The sequence below is a fragment of the Balaenoptera physalus genome (assembly GCF_965194825.1).
Source record: "Balaenoptera physalus genome assembly, chromosome: 2".
In the NCBI taxonomy this organism is placed as follows: domain Eukaryota; kingdom Metazoa; phylum Chordata; class Mammalia; order Artiodactyla; family Balaenopteridae; genus Balaenoptera; species Balaenoptera physalus.
In genome coordinates this window covers 58,958,858-58,986,805 of record NC_138883.1, presented here as the reverse complement: position 1 = coordinate 58,986,805, position 27,948 = coordinate 58,958,858, and the positions used below count along the sequence as shown (strand labels likewise).

At 36.1% G+C, this 27,948-nt stretch overlaps 2 long non-coding RNA genes across 2 annotated transcripts in view; both read right to left on the bottom strand.

The window, feature by feature from the left end:
- Positions 1-27,948, bottom strand: part of LOC309656179 — a 354,893-nt gene that overhangs the window by 243,879 nt on the left and 83,066 nt on the right. The gene's annotated exons all lie outside the window — the stretch shown is intronic.
- On the bottom strand, positions 1,618-15,863 carry LOC309656159. Its single transcript, XR_014261189.1, has 2 exons — positions 12,292-15,863; positions 1,618-11,959 (listed from the first exon to the last, which is right to left on the bottom strand). It is a non-coding gene; the product is annotated as an uncharacterized lncRNA (long non-coding RNA).

Below are 27,948 nucleotides of genomic sequence, written 5' to 3'. Positions count from 1 at the left end.
ACCACTGAGATAAAGTGAATATCACAATAAAGTGAGTGACACAAATTTTTGGTTTCCCAGTGCATATAAAAGTTATATTTATACTATACTGCAGTCTAATATGTGTAAAATAGTATTGTCTAAAAAAAAAACAATGTACATAACCTTGATTAAAAATACTTTATTGCTAAAAATGCTAACCATCATCTGAGCCTTCAGTGAATCATAATCTTTTTGCTGGTAGACGGTCTTGCCTCCGTGTTGGTGGCTGCTGACTGATCTGAGTGGTGGTTGCTCAAGGTTGGGGTGGCTGTGGCAGTTTCTTAAAATAAGACAACAATGATGTTTGCAGCATCAATTGACTCTTTCTTTCACAAATGATTTCTCTGTAGCACTCAATGCTGTTTGATGGTATTTCACCCATGGGAGAACTTTTAAAATTGGAGTCAACCTCTCACCCTGCTGCTGCTTTATTGACTAAGTTTATGTAATACCTTAAATCCTTTGTTGTCGTTTCAATAATCTTCACAGCATCTTCACCGGCAGTAGATTCTGTCTCAAGAAACCACATTGTTTTGCTCATCCACAGAAAGCAATTCCTCATCTGATAAATTTTTATCATGAGATTATAGCAATTTGGTTACACCTTCAGGCTCCAGTTATAATTCTAATTCTCTTGCTATTTCTACCATATCTGCAGTGACTTCCTCCACTGAAGTCTTGAACCTCTCCAAGTCATCTCTGAGAGTTGGAATCAACTTATTCCAAACTCCTGTTAATGTTGATATTTTCATCTCTTCCCATGAATCACAAATGTTCTTAATGGCATCTAGAATGGTGAATCCTTTCCAGAAGGCTTTCAGTTTACTTTGCCGAGATCCATCAATGGAATCAGTATCTATGGCAGCTATACTATTATGAAATGTAATTCTTAAACAATATGACTTGAAAGTTGAAATTACTCCTTGATCCATGAGCTTCAGAATGTGTACTGTGTTAACCAGCCTGGAAACAATATTAATCTCATTGTCCATCTCCATCAGAGTTCTTCAGTGACCAGGTGCATTATCAGTGAGCAGTACTATTTTGAAAGCAATTTTTTTATTTTCCTGAGCAGTGGGCTTCAACAGTGGGCTTAAAATAGTCAGTAAGCCATGTTGTAAACAGATGTGCTGTCATCTAGGCTATGTTGTTCCATTTACGGAGCATAGGCAGAATAGATTTAGCATATCTCTTAAGGGCCCTAGGATTTTCAGAATGGTAAATGAGCATTCGCTTCAACTTAAAGTCACCAGCTGCATTAGCCCCCAACAAGAGAGTCAGCCTGTCCTTTGAAGCTCTGAAGCCAGCCACAGACTTCTCTAGCTATCAAAGTCCTCGATGGCATCTTCTTCCAACAGATAACTGTTGTGTCCACAATGAAAATCTGTTGTTTAGTGTAGCCACCTGTATTAATGATCTTAGCTAGATCTTCTGGATAACTTGCTGCAGCTTTAATATCAGCACTTATAACTTTATATTATGGAGAGGACTTCTTTCCTTAAACCTCATGAACCGATCTTTACTAGCTTCAAACTTTTCTTCTCCAGCTTCCTCACCTTTCTCATTCTTCATAGAATTGAAAAGAGTAAGATTAGGTTCTTGCTCCGGATTACGCTTTGACTTAAGAGAATGTTATGGCTGGTTTGATCTTCTGTTTCAGAGCATTAAAACTTTCTCCATATCACCTATAAGGCTGTTTCACTTTCTTATTGTTGTGTTCACTGGAGCAGCACTTTTAATTTCCTTCAAGAACTTTTCCTTTGCCTTCACAACTTGGCTAACTGTTTGGCACAAGGCTTAGCTTTTGGCCTATCTCGGCTTTCGACATGTCTTCCTCACTAAGCTTAATCATTTATAGCTTTTGATTTTAAGTGACTCTTCTTTCACTTGAACACTTAGAGAGTTTTGAGGCTTATTAATTAGGCTAATTTCAATAATGTTGTGTCTTGGGGAACAGGAAGGCCAGAGGAGAGGGAGAGAGAAAGGGCAATGGCCAATAGATGTAGCTGTCAGAACACACACCACATTTATCCATTAACTTCATCTTCTTATATGGCGCAATTCATAGTGCCCCCAAACAATTACAGTAGTAACATCAAAGATCACTGATCACAGATCAACATAACAAATATAGTAATAATAAAAAAGTTTAAAATATTGGGAGAATTACCAAAATGTGATACAGAGACATGAAATGAGCAAATGCTATTGGAAAAATGGCACTGATAGATTTGCTCAATACAGAGTTGCCACAAACCTTCAATTTGTGAAAAATGCAATATCTGTGAAGTGCAATAAAATGAGGTATGTCTATATATCAGTCAACTCAAGTATATAGTCAAATTTTATGGCATTTTAAATTCAGTGATGTTTGATGAATATCTTTTCACTAACACTTGATAAACCAAATCAAATGACAAGTAAGAACTTTGAATTATGCATGTAATTGCAAAAAGAAAGAACATAATCAAAGCATGTGAATTTTCATTACACTCTTGAATTTATTTACAATAACTTTATCATTAACTTTCCTTTATAAAATGGAGTTGTATCTGCTTTCACATCCTCCAAGAGGCGTTTCAAAAAATAAGTAATGGTTATGAAAACACATTAAAATATTTTTAAGAATACTGTAAGTACATGGTATTCCTATTGCACCCCAAGTTTCTGTTTGCTGTTAAGAAAGAAAGGAATAGATAATTCCCAAATTTCTAAAATCTATCAGCAGGAGAATTGTCTAGTTCTTATACTGAAATGCTATGTAAAACTTAAATTGTTTTGTAAATTTACAATAAATTAAACGAAAAAATGGTTAATTCATAGTTTGAAGAAATAATCACAGAAGAAAATTAAATTGGCTAGTATTCCATTCTCTTCCTTCCTTCATGCTATGGCCTCACTTTTCTTGCTCTTTACTGTACTGCAGAGATAAAGAATATGAAAAATATGTCAACTGTACTTTTTCTTTTTAAATTTGCTTATCTTTACCTGTCTTGGGAAAAGTTAAGCTCACTGACTAGATTGGAGGTTGAGTTAGATAAATAAACAAGAACTAGCTAGTACTTCTGTTATCAAAGAAATAAAAGAGACTATTATTTACCGTACTTAAATATGCTAATTAATATTTTAGGATAATATAGGTTACTATTGTGGAAAAGTTGCTAGTTTCTCTAAACCTCAAGTTCCTATCAATAATATGGGAATTATCTAACTTACTGTATTGTTATAATTTTTAAATGAAATCTTTAAATGAGATCTTTAAATGAGATATTGTATTCATGTTGCTAGTGACTAGCACAATGCTTGGTAAAGATTAGATATTCAATAAAGGAGAGCTGCTGATTTTACTTTTATATTTTACTGATCATAAATTGAAAATTACTAACAATTATATTTAGTTTAATAAAAACCGCTATTTCCAAAAATAAACCTCTGCTAAAATACAGACTCATGACATTTCTGCTCCTTGGATATCAGTTTCTTCATTCTTTGGGAATAAAGTATATTTGCAAATTGTACCAGCCTCTACAAATTCCAGATAAAGTCCTAATTTAAATTACAGCTTTCCTTTGTACTCCTTGGAAACATGACTCTCCACATCACTATCTGCTCTTTCAAATCGGACCTATAAATAAATAATAAATACTGTTATTATCTTCATTCAAAAAAATCCTGACTATTATTATTTTGAGAAATAATTATGTTTAAAGCTATGACTTTCTTTACTGAATTTGTTGTGTTGCTGATCCAGATATAACTCATGCTATTCTTAGAAGATATTTAAATAGTTAACAGTATATTTCATTTATCTGAATTGAAGTGAGATTATGTCACATTTTTAATGAAGTAAATCTCATATTTATATCAGAAAAAATAAACATTAGGTTTGTTATAAGATTTATGGTTTCTAAATTACATGCATAAATGTAAGCAAAAAATGTGTTCTATAATTATTTTTTAATTATAAATTAGTGGAAAAAGACATGGTTTGCTTTTGGCCAGACAAAGCAACTAGGTGACCTATGTAATTATTTATTTGTTCAAGTGATTTTTGTCACATGACTAAGCACAATCATCATTTCATGCATTAATTTGCATTTTTTCTCATATAGAAATGTATACATTTTCATATTACACATGTTTCATATTTCTAGAATAAATTTCCACACTCTATATTCTTTCCCATGCCATTATTTCTAGAGCTAAGTATTTTAAACTACTTCTCTTGGCATTATAGTCATTCTAGTGTCTTAATATTGATTGCTTATACACAGATGAAAGAGGTTATTTTCAGGGTGTCATTGTTTTAGTGGCCTTGTTTAAACTGCTCAGCAAAAAAAGACCAATCTGAGTGTCTGTTTACTGCATGATAAATTGCTTGTGTTTTGTATATTGGCATTAGGGACAGACTGAAAAATGGATACTCTAAGGTGGAACTTCTTAAAACTGTAAATTTCTGAGGTCCTAGAACATCATATTACCCTAGAGAGATCTGTTTTGCCTTGGAATGTAATTTAAGGACTCTGTTCATAATATTGTAGGAATTTCTTCTGCCAAACCCTTTATGAGAAAAGAGAATATCCTTCTGTATTCTTTATGAAATTCAGATGGAAAGTTGAAGCTACATTTGGGAAACAAATTGTATATTTAACCTTTCAACAAAAAAATGTATGTAATCTAAAATTCACTTTTACAAAAATTGATTGTCAACAAAATAGCAAAGCTTATTTTACTCTTGATTATAGAATTTGAGTAAAGCTGCATTGCAGAAGACAGATAAGATTATTCTCCTTTTGGTATGTTGATATGTATCTTTGATATGCCTTATTTTTAATCTCTGGCAGTTGATTATCTTTCAGAAAGACAAGAAAAAAATGTTGTGTTGAAGTTTACTAAATGTTGTCTCCTCTGGGGAAGAGGTAGAGTTTAGTGATTTAATTGGATATGTTGAAGTTAGCCTTGAGAGAGTTACAAATACAATATTGACTCAAAAATTGTTTATCTGTGAAGATTCATTTTATAATGTATTCTATATAGCCATATTCAGTGCATTATTTCTTGATGAAAGTCTTCATATGTCTAGCATTAATTTAATGCAGGCTTTTAGTATTGATGATAAAAAACATAATTTGTACTCTAAAGCATTTTATTTATATTATCTTATTTGATTTTTCTTGAATCCTAAAAGATAGTTTAGGGAAAAACTATTATTGTCCCAATTTCAGAGATTGGGAAACTGACCCAAGGACTGTCAAGTTTTGAACCCAAGCTCATTAAACTCTATTGCCATAATTCTCTATTAGTTATGTAACTGAGACTGGAAACTCTTGCTTCTTTGCCCATAGGGTAAAGAAGTAATATGTGTTTTTTAATTTTTTTAACATCTTTATTGGAGTATAATTGCTTTACAATGGTGTGTTAGTTCCTGCTGTATAAAAAAGTGAATCAGTTATACATATACATATATCCCCATATCCCCTACCTCTTGCTTCTCCCTCCCATCCTCCCTACAGCACCCCTCTAGGTGGTCACAAAGCACTGAGCTGATCTCCCTGTGCTATGTGGCTGCTTCCCATTAGCTATCTATTTTACATTTGGTAGTGTATATATGTCCATACCACTCTCTCACTTCGCCCAGCTTACCCTTCCCCCTCCCCATGTCCTCAAGTCCATTCTCTACGTCTGTGTCTTTATTCCTGTCCTGCCCCTAGGTTCTTCAGAACCATAATAGACATTTCTCCAAAGAAGATATACAGATTGCCAGCAAACACATGAAAGGGTGCTCAACATCACAAATCATTAGAGAAATGCATATAAAAACTACAATGAGGTATTACCTCACACCAGTCAGAATGGCCATCATCAAAAAATCTACAAACAGTAAATGCTGGGGAGGGTGTGGAGAAAAGGAAACCCTCTTGCACTGTTGGTGCATGTAAATTGATACAGCCACTATGGAGAACAGTATGGAGGTTCCTTAAAAAACTAAAAATAAAACTACAATACGACCCAGCAATCCCACTACTGGACATATACCCTGAGAAAACCATAATTCAAAAAGAGTCATGTACCACAATGTTCATTGCAGCACTATTTACAATAGCCAGAACATGGAAGCAACCTAAGTGTCCATCGACAGATGAATGGATAAAGAAGATGTGGCACCTATATACAATAGAATATTACTCAGCCATAAGAAGAAACGAAATTGAGTTATTTGTAGTGAGGTGGATGGACCTAGAGTCTGTCATACAGAGTGAAGAAAGTCAGAAAGAGAAAACAAATACCATATGCTAACACATATATATGGAATTAAAAAAAAAAAAAACGGTTATGAAGAACCTAGGGGCAGGACAGGATTAAAGACACAGATATAGAGAATGGAGTTGAGGACATGGGGAGGGGGAAGGGTAAGCTGGGACCAAGTGAGAGAGTGGCATGGACATATATACACTACCAAATGTAAAATAGATAGCTAGTGGGAAGAAGCCACATAGCACAGGGAGATCAGCTCAGTGCTTTGTGACCACCTAGAGGGGTGCTGTAGGGAGGATGGGAGGGAGATGCAAGAGGGAGGAGATATGGGGATATATATATAAGTATAGCTGATTCACTTTGTTATAAAGCAGAAACTACCCCACCATTGTAAAGCAATTATACTCCAATAAAGATGTTTAATATATATATATATAAAGGCCAATTAAAGCTAAAAAAATTAAAAAATAAATAAAAATAAAAATCTATCTCTTTAAAAAAAATAATCTACAAACAGTAAATGCTGGAGAGGGAGTGGAGAAAAGGGAAGCCTCTTGCACTGTTGATAGGAATGTAAATTGGTACAGCCACTATGGAGAACAGTATGGAGCTTCCTTAAAAAACTAAAAATATGTGTTTATTTTTAAATGATGATGGTGAGATGCTCCCAAAGCTAAATCCACATCCTGTATTTGTTTGTTAATTGTGCTGCTTTGTTGAACCCTAATGTTTCTGAGTTCCCTTAGCATCCCCTAAAGTGATTAAGAAAATAAAATATTTTACTAGTAAAACAATCCTTATTTCTCTTTGTTCACTGATGTGGAACTATATCTTCTGCCCTGAAGGTAATGACAGTAACATTATGTTAAGGATTATTAAGTGAGGAAATTTTTCAAAGGAAGAAAGAAATTGAAAAATATCCCATGTCCAAATCTCTCCTCATGTAATAGACGTCTGCCATTTTGCTGCCCAGCATCTGTATAACTTTCTGAAAACAGCTTTTTTGTGTGTGTGGGAAATTACCCTTCTACCAGTTGATCTAGTAAGAGAGTCTGTCCCAGTCCTGTTTCAGCTAATCAGTGGGAATGAAACTTGAGCTGACGTTCTTCCCTGGGAATTTGAACTTTGGACAAAATGAATGTAAAAAGCTGAGCAAGATTGGAACTTACTCATCTAAAGTAATTCTTGGTACCTTGTAGAGACTTACATTGGTTCTCATTACCCATTGAATTACTCTTAGCTTCCTTTTGACTAATTATAAAGCATCCCCTTTACATTTTTGAGCTACCGACTATCTGTCCAATAAATTTCCTCTCTAACTTAGTACTGATCATTTTAAGTTGCTTTGGTAAAGGGAATATTGTCTTGCACTGTTTAACTGCTAAGTCTTTTCACTTTTTTCCCCTTAAATCATGCTCCTCAGTATGATTCTATCATCACAACATTGGAGAAGGGGTAGGATTGTGGAAGTTAAGGTGTTAAGGAAGTCTAGGTGGAAAAAAAATGATTAAGTAGAAAATCTACTCTTTTGGTCCCTGATAAATTTTAAGAAGAATGAGCATGGAGGAAAGGTGGCAGGTGTTGAGATAAATGTGTTCTCCTCTCCCTTATCAGGATGGAAGTTACTGAAGGAGGGAGTATTTAAAAGAATTGTGGGCAAAGTCAAAGAAATAGGGGCTTTTTATTCCTCAACTATCTATTTTGGACTTTGGAAACTTACTGAAATATGACAAGATGGGATAAGTACACCTGAATATTACCTGTGCTATAGAGTATTTAGCCACCATGAATGCCTTCTTTTGGCTTCCTTGAGTTGATCTTGAACTTCATTGTTTCCAATGAGACACAAAAATTATCAAGTAGTTCCCTCATGGGTCATGTAGCAAGATGTGATTATGAGGTCAACAGCACAGGGACATCACTTGCTTGGTAGGAGTAGAGTAGAAGTCATAGCCAAAACTCAAGGGATATGAAGCACTGGCAATAGTTGATGTAAGACAGAGTCAACAGGAAGAGGTGACCTGTGGAGCTTATCTAGTGGAGAGTAAACTATTCTCAAACAGCAAAAAGGTGAATAGTGACTAGGTGGAGAGTAAATGCTAATGCTGCCAGGGTCAGAAGGAGTAGTCGTACTCAGCAGAAACTGATCCTCACCAGTTTAGTAGCAGGGACCTAAGAAGGGCCAGAAAACAGTGGAGAGATGGAACTCTATTCTTTTCAGAGATCTCAAGAATATAGTAATATTTTCTATAGCCCCAATATATCATCTTAGGAGGAATAATAGAGAGCAGAGCATAGAGAGATGACTGATTTAATAGTTTAAAATGAAAGAGGCTGTAATACCATAAACTGGCTAATTTTTTAGCATTGATTCTTCTTTTTTGAATCTATCTGACTAGTTTTATCTGCAAATTCACAGAGTAACTGATCAAAAATGACTTAGACAACAGAGGCCTATTTTTATCTCACATAACAAGATTCCAGAGGTGGACAGTCCCAGATATAGCACAGAGATCAAGATTGTAATTTGGGAGCCAAATTCCTTTCATCTTTCTGATCTGCCATCTTTAGTATGTCAGCAAAGTCGTCCTTCCTGGTTATAAGATGGCTGCAGCAGCTCCAATCATCACATTCTAAACACATTCAAAAGCAGGAAGAAGGATGTTGAGGGGTAGGTGATAAAGACAATAGTATATACATATACTTCTTATATATACAATCATATATATGTGTATATATGTGTGTGTGTATATATATATATATATGTAGTCCTATTTTTATTAGGAGAAATATATTTCTGAACATCCTTAAGCAGACTTCCAATTTCCAGTTTGTTATGTACAAAGCTTAGGAAACACCACTCCATCCTAACAACAAATAAAATGCTGAACAAAGTAAAATATCAACAACTCTTCTTAGCTCCATAAGAGAAATGAGGTCACAGGGTGAACTGCTGCCCCCTTCCCCAAGTTGTAGAGACTGACATGCTGATACAGAGAATCAAGCTTACCAAAGCAGAAACCTACCAGCTGAAACTTCCACGGAAGTCAGGGCCGGAGTAGTTTACCTGAACTATAATTGATGAATTTCTGGAGGCTCAGTGTGTAAAAGTGGGAGATAAAAACTTCAAGTTTCCAGGGGGGTAGTTATGGCAGAAGAGGGCAATAAAAAATAAACGTGTCATCTGACATGAAATTAAAATGTAAGCTTTATGAGAGCAAGGATCTTTGTCTGCTTTGCTTAGCCATTAGAACATCATCTAACACATAGTAGACACTTGATACATAAATAGTGATAAATGTTACAAAAATAGATATAGCATGATAAGGTAATAGAGAGTGATAAGTGAGTGCTACTTAAGCTGGAGTGATTGATTTAGCTTCACGTCTTAGATGAGATGAATTTTAGTAAAGGCTTGCACGTACAGAGGTTATCTGGGAGAATGTTCCAGGAGAAAGACTAGCATAAGCAAATTTTCAAGGAAGGGAGTGTGCTTGGCACATTTGAGGAACAATAAGAAACCCAGTATGGCTGGAAGAAGGGAGAAAGTGGTAGGAGTTGAAATCAGAGAGATAGGTAGGGACCAGATCACGTAGAGCTTTATGAGTCATTGGAAGGACTTGAATCTTATTAAATGTGATGGAGGAGATAGGAAGCCACAATCTGAGATGTGTCATGCTCTAATACATATTTTTAAAATAGTTTGGTTGATCTCTTGAACAAAGGCTGTAAAGGAGCAAGAATGGAAATAGAGAAGCTAATTTTTATGCTATGATTATCATTATTATCACGCTGTTAACACTATTATTAACTTCTTTCTTCACTGTTGAGAAATACTATTCTTTAAAAAATGTCTTCACCCAAATGATTTATACAATAAAACCATGAGGAAAGCAAACTTAAACATTCAGATCTGGAAAAGAACCAAATGGAATCTCTAGAAATAATTGAAAAAAACACTATTGTTAACAAAAATTTAGTGGATCAATTAAACAGCAGATTGACACAGCTGAAAACAATATGTTAACTGGAGCTGATCTGACTTAAGAATTAGAATGCAGTTTGGAGAAATACAGAAGTGGAAATTAAGTGAGATAGTAAGAGATATGGGAAATAGGTTGGCAAGTTCCAAACATCATATTCAGGAAGGTATTAGAATTAGTGAAAGTAAATGTATGCTGGTATACAAGCTGCAAATTTTCTGGAGTTAATAAAAAGCAAACATTTTCACAATCAACAAATACAGGAAATCCTTAGCAGAACAGTTTAAAAATAAAACCATCTTGTAATATTGTAGTGAAATTGCAGAACACAAAAATGAAAAAGTCTTACCAAAGACAGTGAGAAAAGACCTACTATTACAAATTAACCTGACTACAGATATATCAACAACAATAATAGAATCCAAAAGTAAGAAAAATAATAACTTAAAAATGCTAAAACTGTTAAGATAAAATAACTATCAATCAGGAACTTTGTACCCAGTTAAATTAGCATTCAAGATTGAGGATGAACTAAACATATTTCCATTAAGTAAAGACTGAGTGAGCCTGTCATACCTGAAAACAATAATTCAGGGGGAAGAAGTTGAATTCCAAAGGAAGAAATGAGATGCAAGTAGGAAAGATTAGCAAATAAATTAGTAAACTTAAATCCACATAAGAAATGAAAATAGTCACTCATTTTGAAGTGTGAAAACAAGGTCAAAAAAAATAATGGGAAAAACATCAAAGAAGACATGAGGTGATAATTATAGCTAAAGCTTTCTAAGATTTTTTATATTGCTTAACTTTAAATTTTTATGTCAAATATACAAGTTCAAAATATATTGCCATCCATAAAGATAAAGAAATAGAATGTATAACATCTAAAATAGTAAAGAGGGAGATGGAACTAAAAAGATAGAGTTTAGCAATATACTTAATGCTAAAGAATAAAGAAAAATTTACATATTTCATAATATATGAAGTAATATAGCAATATTTAAAACAAATTTATAGCTTTAATTATATACAAAAGTAATAAAAATCACAATTTAATAATCTAAATAGCCCCATAAAAGTCATTAATTAAAGAAAAATAAACATACACAATGTAGAAGGAAGGGTTAATAAATATAGGAATATACTTAATGAGATAGAAAACAAAGAAATATTTTATTAGGCTTTTTGAAGTTGTTCCTCTGAAGAGTTTGGTTAAATAGGAAATTATTTGTTGAATCAAAGCAAGAAAAAAATATAATGTTAGAAATAAAAGGTGTCTATAAAAAAGGATTGAAAATAATGTAAAAGTTTTTACTGGAATTTTTTTGCAAAGAGTAGACTAAATAATTTTTAGGGGGAAAATATAATGATATTTTTAAGGAGAAACAATTATCTATAACCATTAAAATAGTTGAAATCTCTGCTAAAATAACATCTGGGACGAATAATTTTTCTCTTATTCTATAAAAGTAACCTAATCCTATGCAGTATTAGAGAATAGAAAAGAAGGAAGATTGTCTCATCTTATTTGATGTCTCATATAATCTTAATGAAGAAATTAAATAAGGAGAGATTTGATGTCCTGTTAATATGAGCAGGTGAGGGCTCCAGAATTTAATGTAATTTTGGAAAAGAGAAATGATTTAATTATTCCCAAGACTAGTGAGTTGGAACCTACCAGTAATACTAGAATTGGCTGCCTTTTTTTTTTTTTAATACTTATACTTTTTTTTTTTTTAAGTTTATTTATTATTTATGGCTGTGTTGGGTCTTCGTTTCTGTGCGAGGGCTTCCTTTAGTTGCGGAAAGTGGGGGCCACTCCTCATCGCGGTGCGCGGGCCCCTCATTATCGCGACCTCTCTTGTTGCGGAGCACAGGCTCCAGATGCGCAGGCTCAGTCATTGTGGCTCACGGGCCCAGTTGCTCCGCGGCATGTGGGATCTTCCCAGACCAGGGCTCGAACCCGTGTCCCCTGCATTGGCAGGCAGACTCTCAACCACTGCGCCACCAGGGAAGCCCAAGAATTGGCTACCTTTATGTTATATGCTTCCTCTTTATTTGAAGCCATGAGTCTAAATAATTATTAAATTCCTCAATAAAAAGTAGGAAAATTTCAGTTCAGGAGATTTGTTTATATAACACATTAATGGGCTACTTGGAAACATGTACCACCATTTATACACATTGAGGTCTAAAATTTTACCCTTTTTTTGGTTTTATTTTGGAATGGTTTATTTGGAGGCATAATTTATAAACTATGTGAACTGTGGGTTTTTCTTTGTCTCTCCTTCTGAGCTTTAGTTACCACCCTGAAAATGCTATGAGATTGTATAACATCATGTTTATGAAAGTGCTCAAAACCAAACTGTCTACATTTTGGATTATTATAAGCAAAATGTATTTTCCATAATGCCTTATGTAAGAAAGCTGATAGCTAAAAGATTGCAATGAGAATAGGAAAGTCAGAACTAAAATATCATTTCTTTGTCATGGGAACTTGTTAAGCATGTTATCTCTCATTTGTATTTTACCTGAATGACAATCTTGTGGGTGGGGGTGGGATGGGGGTGGAGAAGAGAGGGTGTCATGCATGATATTAATAGTTTGTCTTATATTTTTAACTCATTTTTTGGGGGTATTTTTATTCATCTCCTTTTCTTATTTGTCTACTTTTACCAGAATTTTCTAATTGTAAAAATTTGAGGAGCAAATATCAAATGTAAATGAAAAATGGAAACTCTGGAAACTCTAATAAGATTTTAAAAAGCTAGATGAGCTTTCAAACAGTTATCCACCCACCTCGTATTACTTACAGTGCAGAACACTCAATTTTAAATGTAACTCTCCAATTCCACAGCACAGAAAATGAGACTATATATATCATTACAATCCCCAGTAGAGGTAATGAGAGCATATGCCCAGCTACAGCTATCCATTGAGATAATGAGATTATAAATACTATACTCCTACTGCTTCCAGGTGTAATGAGAAGCTACCGTTTTATGGTCATATTTCCTGCAATCGTCCTTGAGACCAGGAGACCGTGAATTCAGAGATAACCTAATGAGGAACAGAAACAGATAACCATTTATCATAGCCTTTCCAAAATCAGCTCATGAAGAAAGGCACAAATGGCAACAAAGTTACTGAATACATCCATTTGTTAACTAATATCTGCTGTTCTTAGAGAACCATGAACAATGAAGGCATTGTTAAAGAGGAAATGACCTGAAATACTCTTCTACAGAGTTAAACGTCATACCGACAGCTCTCATAAAAGTAGGGTACAATTAAGAGCTTTTTGGAAATACTCATTTAATGTATTTCTTTCTCTTTTAAATTAAAGAAAAATCAATGTCTAACCTATTATTAATAACTTATGTTTTTGGCAGTAGTATTTATTTTCTGCAGCCAGAGGATATTTATATTCCTTGGGTACATACACTTTTCTAGAGGTATTTATTTGTGTTCAAAAATGTTGTGTGGAAAGAGCTCCAGGCTCAGTTTGGGAATGGCGTGGGGGATTAATTGTCATGTAATCCAAATTGGAAAAATTTTTATATACTTCTGCTCAATTTCGAAACTTGAAATTTAATCCCCCAAAGTAAAATATCCTTGCGTGTAAGAAAATATGATTCTAGTTTTAGGAAGATAAGAGTAAATTTTTCACCCTCTGTTGACCGTACTAAGTTGGAAATTTTTTATCTCTGATTATTTTGAGCCTTTGCTAGAAGTTTTGAAGTAAAATCCAGGTTTTGAGTGTTTCACAAAATTATTTCTGCCTACCTCTTAATTTCATAATCTACCACTCCCCTCCCATCCCCTGCTGCTTTAAGATCCAGGCACAGTGGTTTCCTTACTACTTGTTCAATATATCAAAATATTTTCTAGGCCTTGTTCACAAAGGGCTTAAATCCACTTCCCCAGCTAGAAAATAATTTTTTCACTCATGTCCTTTAGGTGTCCAAGCAAGAGAGGTTTGTCATTCCTAATCATTTTGAGACCACTCTTAACCTATCAACCCAGTCAGGTTACTGTCTTATGATACATTTCCATTTTTTTCTTAGTAATTATCACAATCTGAAGATATATTTCATTTCTGTTATTTAATATCTGTCTTCCCCACATGAACATAAGAGGCAAGAGGAAAGAAAACTTTTCTGTATTGTGTAAGTTATAAAACAGGAATATAACACATGCCTGGGACATTATATTGCAGTATAGATGAGTGATAGAGTCGATGACTATGTATAGGTAACCATAAATACTTTAAAACAAAAAGAATTGAGACTATGCTTATCCTATGTTGGATATGTATTTCTAGATACCTAACATGATTTCATATATATATGAAATTACACACACATATAAACCTATCTATCTCAAGATATGGGTACTTGGTGTGCTTCTTGTTACTGCTACTAGGGGGTTTTTGCTTCTAGGCCTTCTCATCAGACAGAACTAGGAAATATATGTATGTATTCTAATTCATGAGCACATAGACATCTATATTTCTGTGTCTGTATGTATATGTATAATTTTAACAAAAACATAAATTTATATTGATAACTCTAAATTCAGTCTAATTCTACCAGGTTCATCTTAGCCCTCCACCTATCCTTATTTGTAACTTTCTTCTCTGACAGTGAGAAACTTGGCTTTCTTTTCCTATGTTTACTTATTTGGCCAATCCTAGTGTACATCTAAAGTACCTTCAGAACTACTAATCCATACCCTTGAAAATGTTCTAGCTTTAGCTAGAGAAACATTCATGATTCCAAAACAGAGGTAATGAAAGTAGAGATTTGACTTTCTTCAAATAGAAAAATTCGCTTTTAGAAAGACTTGGAGGGGAACTTCCCTGGTGGCGCAGTAGTTAAGAATCTGCCTGCCGATGCAGGGGACATGGGTTCGAGCCCTGGTCCGGGAAGATCCCACATGCCACGGAGCAACTAAGCATGTGCGCCACAATTACTGAGCCTCTGCCCTAGAGCCTGTGAGCCACAACTATTGAGCCCACGTGCTGCAACTACTGAAGCCCATGCACCTAGAGCCCGAGCTCCATAACAAGAGAAGCCACTGCAATGAGAAGCCCACGCCACAACGAAGACTAGTCCTCAGTCGCTGCAACTAGAGAAAGCCCGCACGCAGCAATGAAGACCCAAAGACGAAGACCCAACACAGCGAGAAATAAATAAATAAATAAATTTATTTAAAAAAAAAGAAAGACTTGGAGGAAGCCCATCGTTTACCAAAGTGTTCAACAAGTCCTCATTGCTTGCTGCTAATTTCATCTTTAGCTTTCTTGATTCCTTGAGAAACACATCCAATCTACATCTTCATTTCATCTCTCTATCTAGCTTTGTGGAACAACAACCTGTTGTTGTGCTTGCATTGTACTTTGACATTATTATGGCACCCAATTTCTTATCTTTGTTGTCTAGTTCATTTCGGAGCAATTGCTAGTAAGAGTTGTCCCTGCTCCTTACTTACCATTTAAGGAATCAATCCTAAACCAAATAGAGGGGGTAGCAGAAACATTTTTAATCCTTAACCTTTTTATCTTCTTATTTCCACCGTTCTTAGCCTCATTCAAGACAATTATTCTTTTTTTTTTTTATTTTTATTTTTATTTTTTTTTAACATCTTTATTGAAGTATAATTGCCTTACAATGGTGTGTTAGCTTCTGCTTTATAACAAAGTGAATCAGTTATACATATACAATATGTTCCCATTTCTCTTCCCTCTTGCATCTCCCTCCCTCCCACCCTCCCCGTCCCACCCCTCTAGGTGGTCACAAAGCACCGAGCTGATCTCCCTGTGCTATGCGGCTGCTTCCCACTAGTTATCTATTTTACATTTGGTAGTGTATATATGTCCATGACACTCTCTTACCCTGTCACATCTCACCCCACCCCCTCCCCATATCCTCAAGTCCATTCTCTAGTAGGTCTGTGTCTTTATTCCCGTCTTGCCACTAGTTTCTTCATGGCCTTTTTTTTTTTTTTTTTTTTCCCCTTAGATTCTGTATATATGTGTTAGCATACTGTATTTGTTTTTCTCTTTCTGACTTACTTCACTCTGTATGACAGACTCTAACTCCATCCACCTCATTACAAATACCTCCATTTCATTTCTTTTTATGGCTGAGTAATATTCCATTGTATATATGTGCCACATCTTCTTTATCCATTCATCTGTCAATGGACATTTAGGTTGCTTCCATGTCCTGGCTATTGTAAATAGAGCTGCAATGAACATTTTAGTACATGACTCTTTTTGACCTATGGTTTTCTCAGGGTATATGCCCAGTAGTGGGATTGCTGGGTCGTATGGTAGTTCTATTTGTAGTAGTTTTTAAGGAACCTCCATACTGTTCTCCATAATGGCTGTATCAATTTACATTCCCACCAGCAGTGCAAGAGTGTTCCCTTTCCTCCACACCCTCTCCAGCATTTATTGTTTCTAGATTTTTTGATGATGGCCATTCTGACCGGTGTGAGATGATATCTCATTGTAGTTTTGATTTGCATTTCTCTAATGATTAATGATGTTGAGCATTCTTTCATGTGTCTGTAGGCCATCTGTATATCTTCTTTGGAGAAATGTCTATTTAGGTCTTCTGCCCATTTTTGGATTGGGTTGTTTGTTTTTTTGTTATTGAGCTGCATGAGCTGCTTGTAAATCTTGGAGATTAATCGTTTGTCAGTTGCTTCATTTGCAAATATTTTCTCCCATTCTGAGGGTTGTCTTTTGCTCTTGTTTATGGTTTCCTTTGCTGTGCAAAAGCTTTTACGTTTCATTAGGTCCCATTTGTTTATTTGTGTTCTTATTTCCATTTCTCTGGGAGCTGGGTCAAAAAGAATCTTGCTGTGATTTATGTCATAGAGTGTTCTGCCTATGTTTTCCTCTAAGAGTTTGATAGTGTCTGCCCTTACACTTAGGTCTTTAATCCATTTTGAGTTTATTTTTGTGCATGGTGTCAGGGAGTGTTCTAATTTCATACTTTTACATGTACCTGTCCAATTTTCCCAGCACCACTTATTGAAGAGGCTGTCTTTTCTCCACTGTATATGCTTGCCTCCTTTATCAAAGATAAGGTGACCATATGTGTGTGGGTTTATCTCTGGGCTTTCTATCCTGCTCCATTGATCTATATTTCTGTTTTTGTGCCACTACCAAACTGTCTTGATTACTGAAGCTTTGTAATATAGTCTGAAGTCAGGGAGCCTGATTCCCCCAGCTCCATTTTTCGTTCTCAAGATTGCTTTGGCTATTCGGGGTCTTTTGTGTTTCCATACAAATTGTGAAATTTTTTGTTCTAGTTCTGTGAAAAATGCCAGTGGTAGTTTGATAGGGATTGCATTGAATCTGTAGATTGCTTTGGGTAGTAGAGTCATTTTCACAATGTTGATTCTTCCAATCCAGGAACATGGTATATCTCTCCATCTATTTGTATCATCTTTAATTTCTTTCATCAGTGTCTTATAATTTTCTGCATACAGGTCTTTTGTCTCCTTAGGTAGGTTTATTCCTAGATATTTTATTCTTTTTGTTGCAATGGTAAACGGGAGTGTTTTCTTAATTTCACTTTCAGATTTTTCATCATTAGTGTATAGGAATGCAAGAGACTTCTGTGCATTAATTTTGTATCCTGCTACTTTACCAAATGCATTGATTAGCTCTAGTAGTTTTCTGGTAGCATCTTTAGGATTCTCTATGTATAGTATCATGTCATCTGCAAATAGTGACAGCTTTACTTCTTCTTTTCCGATTTGGATTCCTTTTATTTCTTTGTCTTCTCTGATTGCTGTGGCTAACACTTCCAAAACTATGTTGAATAATAGTGGTGAGAGTGGGCAACCTTGTCTTGTTCCTGATCTTAGTGGAAATGGTTTCAGTTTTTCACCATTGAGGACAATGTTGGCTGTGGGTTTGTCATATATGGCCTTTATTATGTTGAGGAAAGTTACCTCTATGCCTACTTTCTGCAGGGCTTTTATCATAAATGGGTGTTGAATTTTGTCGAAAGCTTTCTCTGCATCTATTGAGATGATCATATGGTTTTTCTCCTTCAATTTGTTAATATGATGTATCACATTGATTGATTTGCGTATATTGAAGAATCCTTGCATTCCTGGGATAAACCCCACTTGATCATGGTGTATGATCCTTTTAATGTGCTGTTGGATTCTGTTTGCTAGTATTTTGTTGAGGATTTTTGCATCTATGTTCATCAGTGATATTGGCCTGTAGTTTTCTTTCTTTGTGACATCTTTGTCTGGTTTTGGTATCAGGGTGATGGTGGCCTCGTAGAATGAGTTTGGGAGTGTTCCTCCCTCTGCAATATTTTGGAAGAGTTTGAGAAGGATAGGTGTTAGCTCTTCTCTAAATGTTTGATAGAATTCACCTGTGAAGCCATCTGGTCCTGGGCTTTTGTTTGTTGGAAGGTTTTTAATCACAGTTTCAATTTCAGTGCTTGTGATTGGTCTGTTCATATTTTCTATTTCTTCCTGGTTCAGTCTCGGCAGTTTGTGCATTTCTAAGAATCTGTCCGTTTCTTCCAGGTTGTCCATTTTATTGGCATAGAGTTGCTTGTAGTAATCTCTCATGATCTTTTGTATTTCTGCAGTGTCAGTGGTTACTTCTCCTTTTTCATTTCTAATTCTATTGATCTGAGTCTTCTCCCTTTTTCTCTTGATGAGTCTGGCTAATGGTTTATCAATTTTGTTTATCTTCTCAAAGAACCAGCTTTTAGTTTCATTGATTTTTGCTATTGTTTCCTTCATTTCTTTTTCATTTATTTCTGACCTGATCTTTATAATTTCTTTCCTTCTGCTGGCTTTGGGGTTTTTTTGTTCTTCTTTCTCTAATTGCTTTAGGTGCAAGGTTAGGTTGTTTATTCGAGATGTTTCCTGTTTCTTGAGGTAGGCTTGTATTGCTATAAACTTCCCTCTTAGCACTGCTTTTGCTGCGTCCCATAGGTTTTGGGTCGTCGTATCTCCATTATCATTTGTTTCTAGGTAATTTTTGATTTCCCCTTTGATTTCTTCAGTGATCACTTCGTTATAAAGTAATGTATTGTGTAGCCTCCATGTGTTTGTATTTTTGACAGGTCTTTTCCTGTAATTGATATCTAGTCTCATAGCGTTGTGGTCGGAAAAGATACTTGATACGATTTCAATTTTCTTAAATTTACCAAGGCTTGATTTGTGACCGAAGATATGATCTATCCTGGAGAATGTTCCATGAGCACTTGAGAAAAATGTGTATTCTGTTGTTTTTGGGTGGAATGTCCTATAAATATCAATTAAGTCCATCTTGTTTAATGTATCATTTAAAGCTTGTGTTTCCTTATTTATTTTCATTTTGGATGATCTGTCCATTGGTGAAAGTGGGGTGTTAAAGTCCCCTACTATGATTGTGTTGCTGTCGATTTCCCCTTTTATGGTTGTTAGTATTTGCCTTATGTATTGAGGTGCTCCTATGTTGGGTGCATAAATATTTACAATTGTTATACCTTCCTCTTGGATCGATCCCTTGATCATTATATAGTGTCCTTCTTTGTCTCTTGTAATAGTCTTTATTTTAAAGTCTATTTTGTCTGATATGAGAATTGCTACTCCAGCTTTCTTTTGATTTCCATTTGCGTGGAATATCTTTTTCCATCCCCTCACTTTCAGTCTGTATCTGTCCCTAGGTCTGAAGTGGGTCTCTTGTAGACAGCATATATATGGGTCTTGTTTTTGTATCCATTCAGCCAGCCTGTGTCTTTTGGTGGGAGCATTTAATCCATTTACATTCAAGGTAATTATCGATATGTATGTTCCTATTCCCATTTTCTTAAATGTTTTGGGTTTGTTATTGTAGGTGTTTTCCTTCTCTTGTGTTTCTTGCCTAGAGAAGTTCCTTTAGCATTTGTTGTAAAGCTGGTTTGGTGGTGCTGAACTCTCTCAGCTTTTGCTTGTCTGTAAAGGTTTTAATTTCTCCATCGAATCTGAATGAGATCCTTGCTGGGTAGTGTAATCTTGGTTGTAGGTTTTTCTCCTTCATCACTTTAAGTATATCCTGCCACTCCCTTCTGGCTTGCAGAGTTTCTGCTGAAAGATCAGATGTTAACCTTATGGGGATTCCCTTGTATGTTATTTGTTTTTTTTCCCTTGCTGCCTTTAATATGTTTTCCTTATATTTAATTTTTGACAGTTTGATTAATATGTGTCTTGGTGTGTTTCTCCTTGGGTTTATCCTGTATGGGACTCTCTGTGCTTCCAGGAATTGATTAACTATTTCCTTTCCCATATTAGGGAAGTTTTCAACTATAATCTCTTCAAATATTTTCTCAGTCCCTTTCTTTTTCTCTTCTTCTTCTGGGACCCGTATAATTCGAATGTTGGTGCGTTTAATGTTGTCCCAGAGGTCTCTGAGACTGTCCTCAGTTCTTTTCATTCTTTTTTCTTTATCCTGCTCTGTAGTAGTTATTTCCACCATTTTATCTTCCAGGTCACTTATCCTTTCTTCTGCCTCAGTTATTCTGCTATTGATCCCATCTAGAGTATTTTTAATTTCATTTATTGTGTTTTTCATCATTGCTTGGTTCCTCTTTAGTTCTTCTACATCCTTGTTAAATGTTTCTTGCATTTTGTCTATTCTATTTCCAAGATTTTGGATCATCCTTACTATCATTATTCTGAATTCTTTTTCAGGTAGACTACCTATTTCCTCTTCATTTGTTAAGTCTGGTGTGTTCTGACCCTGCTCCTTCATCTGCTGTGTGTTTTTCTGTCATCTCATTTTGCTTATCTTACTGTGTTTGGGGTCTCCTTTTCACAGGCTGCAGGTTTGTAGTTCCTGTTGTTTTTGGTATCTGTCCCCAGTGGCTAAGGTTGGTTCAGTGGGTTGTGTAGGCTTCCTGGTGGACGGAACTAGTGCGTGAGCTCTGGTGGATGAGGTTGGATATTGTCTTTCTGGTGGGCACGTCCACGTCTGGTGGTGTATTTTGGGGTGTCTGTGGCCTTATTATGATTTTAGGCAGCCTCTCTGCTAATGGATGGGGCTGTGTTCCTGTCTTGCTAGTTGTTTGGCATAGGGTGTCCAGCACTGTAGCTTGCTGGTCGTTGAGTGAAGCTGGGTCTTGATGTTGAGATGGAGATCTCTGAGAGATTTTTGCCGTTTGGTATTACGTGGAGCTGGGAGGTCTCTTGTGGACCAGTGTCCTGAAGTTGGCTCTCCCACCTCAGAGGCACGGCCCTGATGCCTGGCTGGAGCACCAAGAGCCTTTCGTCCACACGGCTCAGAGTAAAAGGGAGAAAAAATAGAAAGAAAGAAAGAAAGAAAGAAAGAGGCTATAATATAGTGAAGTAAAATAAAGCTATTGTAAAGCAAAGCTATACAGACAAAATCTCACCCAGAAGCATATACATATACACTCACAAATAAAAGGAAAAGGGGAAAAATTAATATATCCTGCTCCCAAAGTCCACCTCCTGAATTTGGGATGATTCGTTGTCTATTCAGGTATTCAACAGATGCAGGCACATCAAGTTGTTTGTGGAGTTGTAATCCGCTGCTTCTGAGGCTGCTGGGAGAGATTTCCCCTTCACTTCCCTGTTCGCACAGCTCCTGGGGTTCAGCTTTGGATTTGGACCCGCCTCTGCGTGTAGGTCGCCTGAGGGCGTCTATTCCCCGCCCAGACAGGACGGGGTTAAAGGAGCAGCTGCTTCGGGGGCTCTGGCTCACTCAGGCCGCGGGGAGGGAGGTGTACAGAGGAGGCGGGGTGAGCCTGCGGCGGCTGAGGCCTGCGTGACGTTGCACCAGCCTGAGGCGGGCAGTGCGTTCTCCTGGGGAACTTGTCCCCGGATCACGGGACCCTGGCAGTGGCGGGCTGCACAGGCACCCGGGAGGGGCGGTGTTGAGAGTGACCTGTGCTCACACACAGGCTTTTTGGAGGCGGCAGCAGCAGCCCCAGCCTCTCATGCCCGTCTCTGGGGTCCGTGCTGATCGCCGCGGCTCGCGCCTTTCTCTGGAGTTCGTTTAGGCGGCACTCTGAATCCCCTCTCCTTGCGCGCAGCGAAACAAAGAGGCAAGAAAAAGTCTCTTGCCTCTTCGGCAGCTGCAGACTTTTTCCCGGTCTCCCTCCCAGCCAGCTGTTGTGCGCTAATCCCTTCAGGCTGTGTTCATGCCGCCAGCCTCAGTCCTCTCCCTGCGATCCGACCGAAGCCGAGCCTCAGCTCCCAGCCCCGCCCGCCCCGGCGGGGGAGCAGACAAGCCTCTCGGGCTGGTGAGCGCTGCTCGGCGCCGATCCTCTGTGCGGGAATCTCTCCGTTTTTCCCTCTGCGCCCCTGTTGCTGTGGGATCCGCGCTGGTAGCTGCGGCTCGCGCCCGTCTCTGAAGTTCGTTTAGGCGGCGCTCTGAATCCCCTCTCCTCGCGCACCAGGAAACAAAGAGGGAAGAAAAAGTCTCTTGCCTCTTCAGCAGCTGCAGACTTTTTCCCGGACTCCCTCTCGGCTATCTGTGGTGCGCTAACCCCTTCAGGCTGTTTTCACGCCGCCAACCCCAGTCCTCTCCCTGCGATCCAACCGAAGCCCGAGCCTCAGCTCCCAGCCCCGCCCGCCCTGGCGGGGGAGCAGACAAGCCTCTCGGGCTGGTGAGTGCTGGTCAGCACCGCTCCTCTGTGCGGGAACCTCTCCGCTTTGCCCTCCGCACCCCTGTGGCTGCGCTCTCCTCCGTGGCTCCGAAGCTTCCCCCCTCTGCCACCCGCAGTCTCTGCCCGCGAGGGGGCTTCCTAGTGCGTGGAAATCTTTCCTCCTTCACAGCTCCCTCCCACTGGTGCAGGTGCCGTCCCTATTCTTTTGTCTCTGTTATTTCTTTTTTCTTTTGCCCTACCCAAGTACGGGGGGAGTTTCTTGCCTTTTTGGAGGTCGGACGTTTTCTGCCAGCGTTCAGTGGGTGTTCTGTAGGAGCAGTTCCACGTGTAGATGTATTTCTACTGTATCTGTGGGAAGGAAGGTGATCTCCGCGTCTTACTCTTCCGCCATCTTCTCTCCCTCCTCCAAGACAATTATTCTTTAGAAGTCCCTCTTTCCCTAGATGACATAGCTACCCCATTCTACCATCTTTACTCAGGCTAAAACTTTAGAGACATTGTTGATTCTGCCCTTTACTTTGTTTTAAAATCTAATTAATGGCTTCACAGTTTAAATGTTAAGTTATCTTTCTCAGATTGGTGAGACTTCTTTCATGTTTTTATGTCCATGAGAAGCTTTTGTAATAATACAAACCAGCAGAACATTCTGCATGGGAAATTGCAATTACTTGCCCCTATGCCCCAATGTATTCCGCATACTGCTAAAAATAACCTTATTAAAACAGCTGATGATATGTTTTCTGGGGCCAATTAGATCACATAAGAATTAAGTACAATTTCTTAATCAAATATTCCAATCTTATTATGCTGGGATTTCAACCAGCATTTCTGGAGGTGATCCTTGCTCTTTTCCTTGACATCCACAACCCTCTAGTAAAAATAGAAAACTCTACATTCTCTGAACTTTCCTTCATTTTAATTTTGCCTGTATTATTTTCTTTGTGTTTCAGAAGAAAAGTTATAGACCTAAAGACATATATTAGAAATTTTAAATTTCTGAGTTTTACTGATATAGGCACCTCTCTTAAAAGCTAGAAAAATAACAGCAAATTAATCCTAAAGATAGTAGAAGAAACTAAATTATAAAGTTAGGAACAGATATCAATAAAATAGAAAACAAATATGCAATCAAGAAATCAACAAAGGTTAAAGTTGGTTTATTTAAATGTAAAATTGACAACCTTCTAAGATTGATAAGACTAATAAAAATATATATATTATATAATTATGTAGATAATAATTTATATATATCATTTCAGTGAATAAAAATGAAATGACTTAGACCTACAGATTAAAAAGGTAATGAAAAGATAATAAACTATAGTAAAGGTAATAAAATAGTATTGTGCATAATTTTATGGCTATATATACCCAAAGTGACACAAGTTGAGATTTAAAATTTATATTAAAGGTTTACCTGTATTGAAGAAATTGAAACAAAAAAGTCCTCTTTCAAAGAAGTAGAGTTCATACAATTTTACTAGTGAATTTTTCTAAATAGTTAAGGGCATAATAAAATGTCATTTTTACATGAATCTTTTTTGAGAATAGAAAAAAGGAGCATTGCCTAATCTATTCATTTTTAGTGGTTAGCATAGTTTTTATAACAAATCATGAAAAAAACTTTACAGAAAGGAAAATTACAAGTTAATTTCTTTCTGCATCTTAACATACATGCATGCATAGCCTAAACAAAATATTTCAAATAAATTCCAGCATATATAAAGAGGATAATATATTTGCCCAAGTGGGACCTATACCAGAAATACAAGTTTGGTTTAGTATTCAAAACTCAATTATTACGTGTTACCTCATTAAAAGAATAAAGGAGAAAATGCAAATGGTCATCTCAATAGATGTAGGAGAAGCATCTGATAGATTCAACCACACTTAAACTGTTTAAAAATATAGAAAATTTGGAATAGAATGGAACTATCTTAATTTGACATATTTTATTTTAAAAATTATCATTCTTAATGATTATATATTGAAAATTTTTATCCTAAGACCAGGAAAATTAAAAGGATGCTCTGAGTCATAAGACTCAGTATATTCAATGCTTTATTTGAGTTATTAGCCATTGCAGTAAGCTAGGAAACAAAATATATAAACATTGTAAGAGAATAAATAAAACGAATGAATATATCATTATAATGTATACAGAAAATCCAAAAGAATCTACAGACTTTATTAAAATTAACAGTTAATCAAAGTTTCTTAATAAGAATCAGTGTCCAAGATTTAATACTTTTATATAATCTCAAAAAATAATTAGCAAATAAAGCTGAAATATTCAACTCCATGGCATCTAAAGAAAATTAAATAACTAGGCATAAGTCTAACACAAGTTATGGAAGTCTTCTAGGCTGAAAAAAACAAAATTCTATTAAAAGGAACTAAAGAAAAACTAAAATCTCCTCTATTTTATTTACAAATTCAATACCATTCCATTCAAATTTTAGCAGGTTTTTAAATTAGAAATTCATTAGATGATTTTAGAATGTATATGGGAATGAAAATGACCAAGAAAAGTCCAATTACTGATATTAGTTTTCTATTGCTGCAAACAGTTGCCACGAACAGTGGCTTAAAACAAAATCCATTTGTTATCTCACAGTTTCTGTAGATCACAAGACCAGGCACAGGTCAGATGTGTTCTGTGCTTAAGGTTATACAAGGGTATAATCAAGGTGTCAGGCAGGCTGCATGTTCATTTGGAGGAGTGACCAGGGAAGAATCTATTTCTAAGCTCATTCAGGTTGTTGGTAGAATTCAGTTCCTTGCAGCTGTGAGGCTGAGGTCCCTGTTTTCTTAGTGGCTGTTAGCCACGGGTGAGTCTCAGCTCCTAGAGGTAGCCCTCATGACCTAATCACATAGCCTTCTTCAAAGGCAGCAGGAGAATCTTCACTTTGCTACGTGATAGTCAGATAATGTAATGTAATCATGGGAATGACAATGCCATCATTTTGTCTATATAACATAAACTAATCAAGGGAGTAATTATTCCATCGTATCCCCAGGTCCTGCCCACACTCAAGGGGAGGGGACTATGCAGGGTATGTATACCAGGGGTTGGGAAACTTGAGGGCCATCTTAGAATTCTGTCTGCCACAGTATTCCCTAAGCATAAGAATTAAGCCTAAGGATGAACACACCAGTCATAAAGGTTAATTATAAAGTTGGTTAATAACGTCTATTATTCATTCAAGGATAGACAAATATGGTAATAGAAGAAAACTGAGTGACAGGAAACAGACCCACACACGTAGAACTGCTATTTGGTTTAAAGATGACAATGTAGTGCATTGAAGAAAAGATGGTATTTTCAATAAAGAATGGTGTGTCAATTAGATAGTTACCTTGAAAAAAATTGAAAACAAGCAAATCTTCACCTCCTACCTTACATCATACCACAAAAATCAATTCCAAATGAACTGGATGTTTAAATGTGAAAATTAAAACAATAGAATTTATATAAGATAACATATGGAAATATCTTTAAGACCTTGAGTTCAGCAAAGATATCTTGAGTAAGAAATAAACAGCATTAATCATACACATGGATAAATTTGGCTATTTTAAGTTAATTTGTATTTGTCAAAAGTACCATTAGAAAGTGAAAGTACAATGCACAAATTAGAAGATACTTTTCAATATATATCAAAGAACTCATACACAATATGTGAAGAACTGACTTTTGGAATGTGACAAAAGAGAATAAGTAGCCAATAAACATGAAAATTTGTTTAACTTAATTTTTAATAATATGCAAATTAAACCCACAATATTATACAATTACACATCCACCAGAATGGCTAAAATTTAAAAGAAACCTAAAAATTGACAATCCAAGTTTTGGTCAGTATGTAGAGTAATTGGAAATTTTATACATTACTCTCAGGAAAGTAATTTGGTAAAACCACTTTGGAGAAAAGCATAATTGTGTCTACAAAAGCTGGTCATATGCAAATCTTATTACTCAGGCATGCTGCTTCTAGGTATTTACCCTCATGTATGCATCAAAAGATATGGAGAATATTTATAGCAGCACTATTTGGATTTGCCCCAATTTGGAAACAACCCAAATGCCTATTAATAGTAGAATGGATAAGTAAATTTGGTATATTCATGTAATGGAATGCTAAAGAGCAATAAGAATTCATGAACTATTGCTACATTCAAGAAGAAAGATGAATCTCATAAATGTTGAGCCAGAGAAACCCTATGCAAGAGCATGAATTACTGATTCAATTTATATGAATTATAAAAACAACATCCAACTGATTGTGATAGAAGTCAGGATGGAGACTACTCTTGGCAATGGAAGTAAAGAAACTGGGAGGGCCATATGAGAGCTTTTGTACTGAGTTTTCTGCACATTCACAAGTCTATACTTGTGTATGTGCAGGTTGTGAAAATTTGTTGAACTGTAATTTCATGGTGTGTGCATTTCTTGGTATATATGATATATTTCAGTAAACATTGTCTTAAAAAAGTAATCTTCAGCTTTGTAAGGTAAGGTTTAGGTAATTTTACTTCACTTTTACTTTGCATTAAATTTACACACACATCAAAAGTCTACGTTTAACTGTGATAATAACCTGTTAATGCATTCATTTGTGCCTTGTATACTGAAATCAAGACTTGTGCTTGACTAGAGAGTACGATGTGACTACAAATTATTCAGTTTAAATTGTGACATTGGGAGGCTTCTTGTTAGCCTGAACTTTGATGATGATAGTAATGTCAAGCAATTTACTCCATGTTGCCCCAACGTGCACTTTATTTACAGTCACGTGGGTACTGTAATATATTAATTTTATTCTTTTCCCCAAGATAAAAACAATATATGCTTGAAAAATTTTCCGTGTGAATATATGCAATGCTTTCACATTGACTACATGCAAATTTAATTTAAATTAAATTTCAAAGTTAACTTTGAGCTTAAGATTTTTGTAATTCTGATTTAGTTTGTCCATCAAGTAAATACATTTCTAATCAAGAAAGCTATCACTTGGTGGTTTTGCATCAAATATCCATAAAAT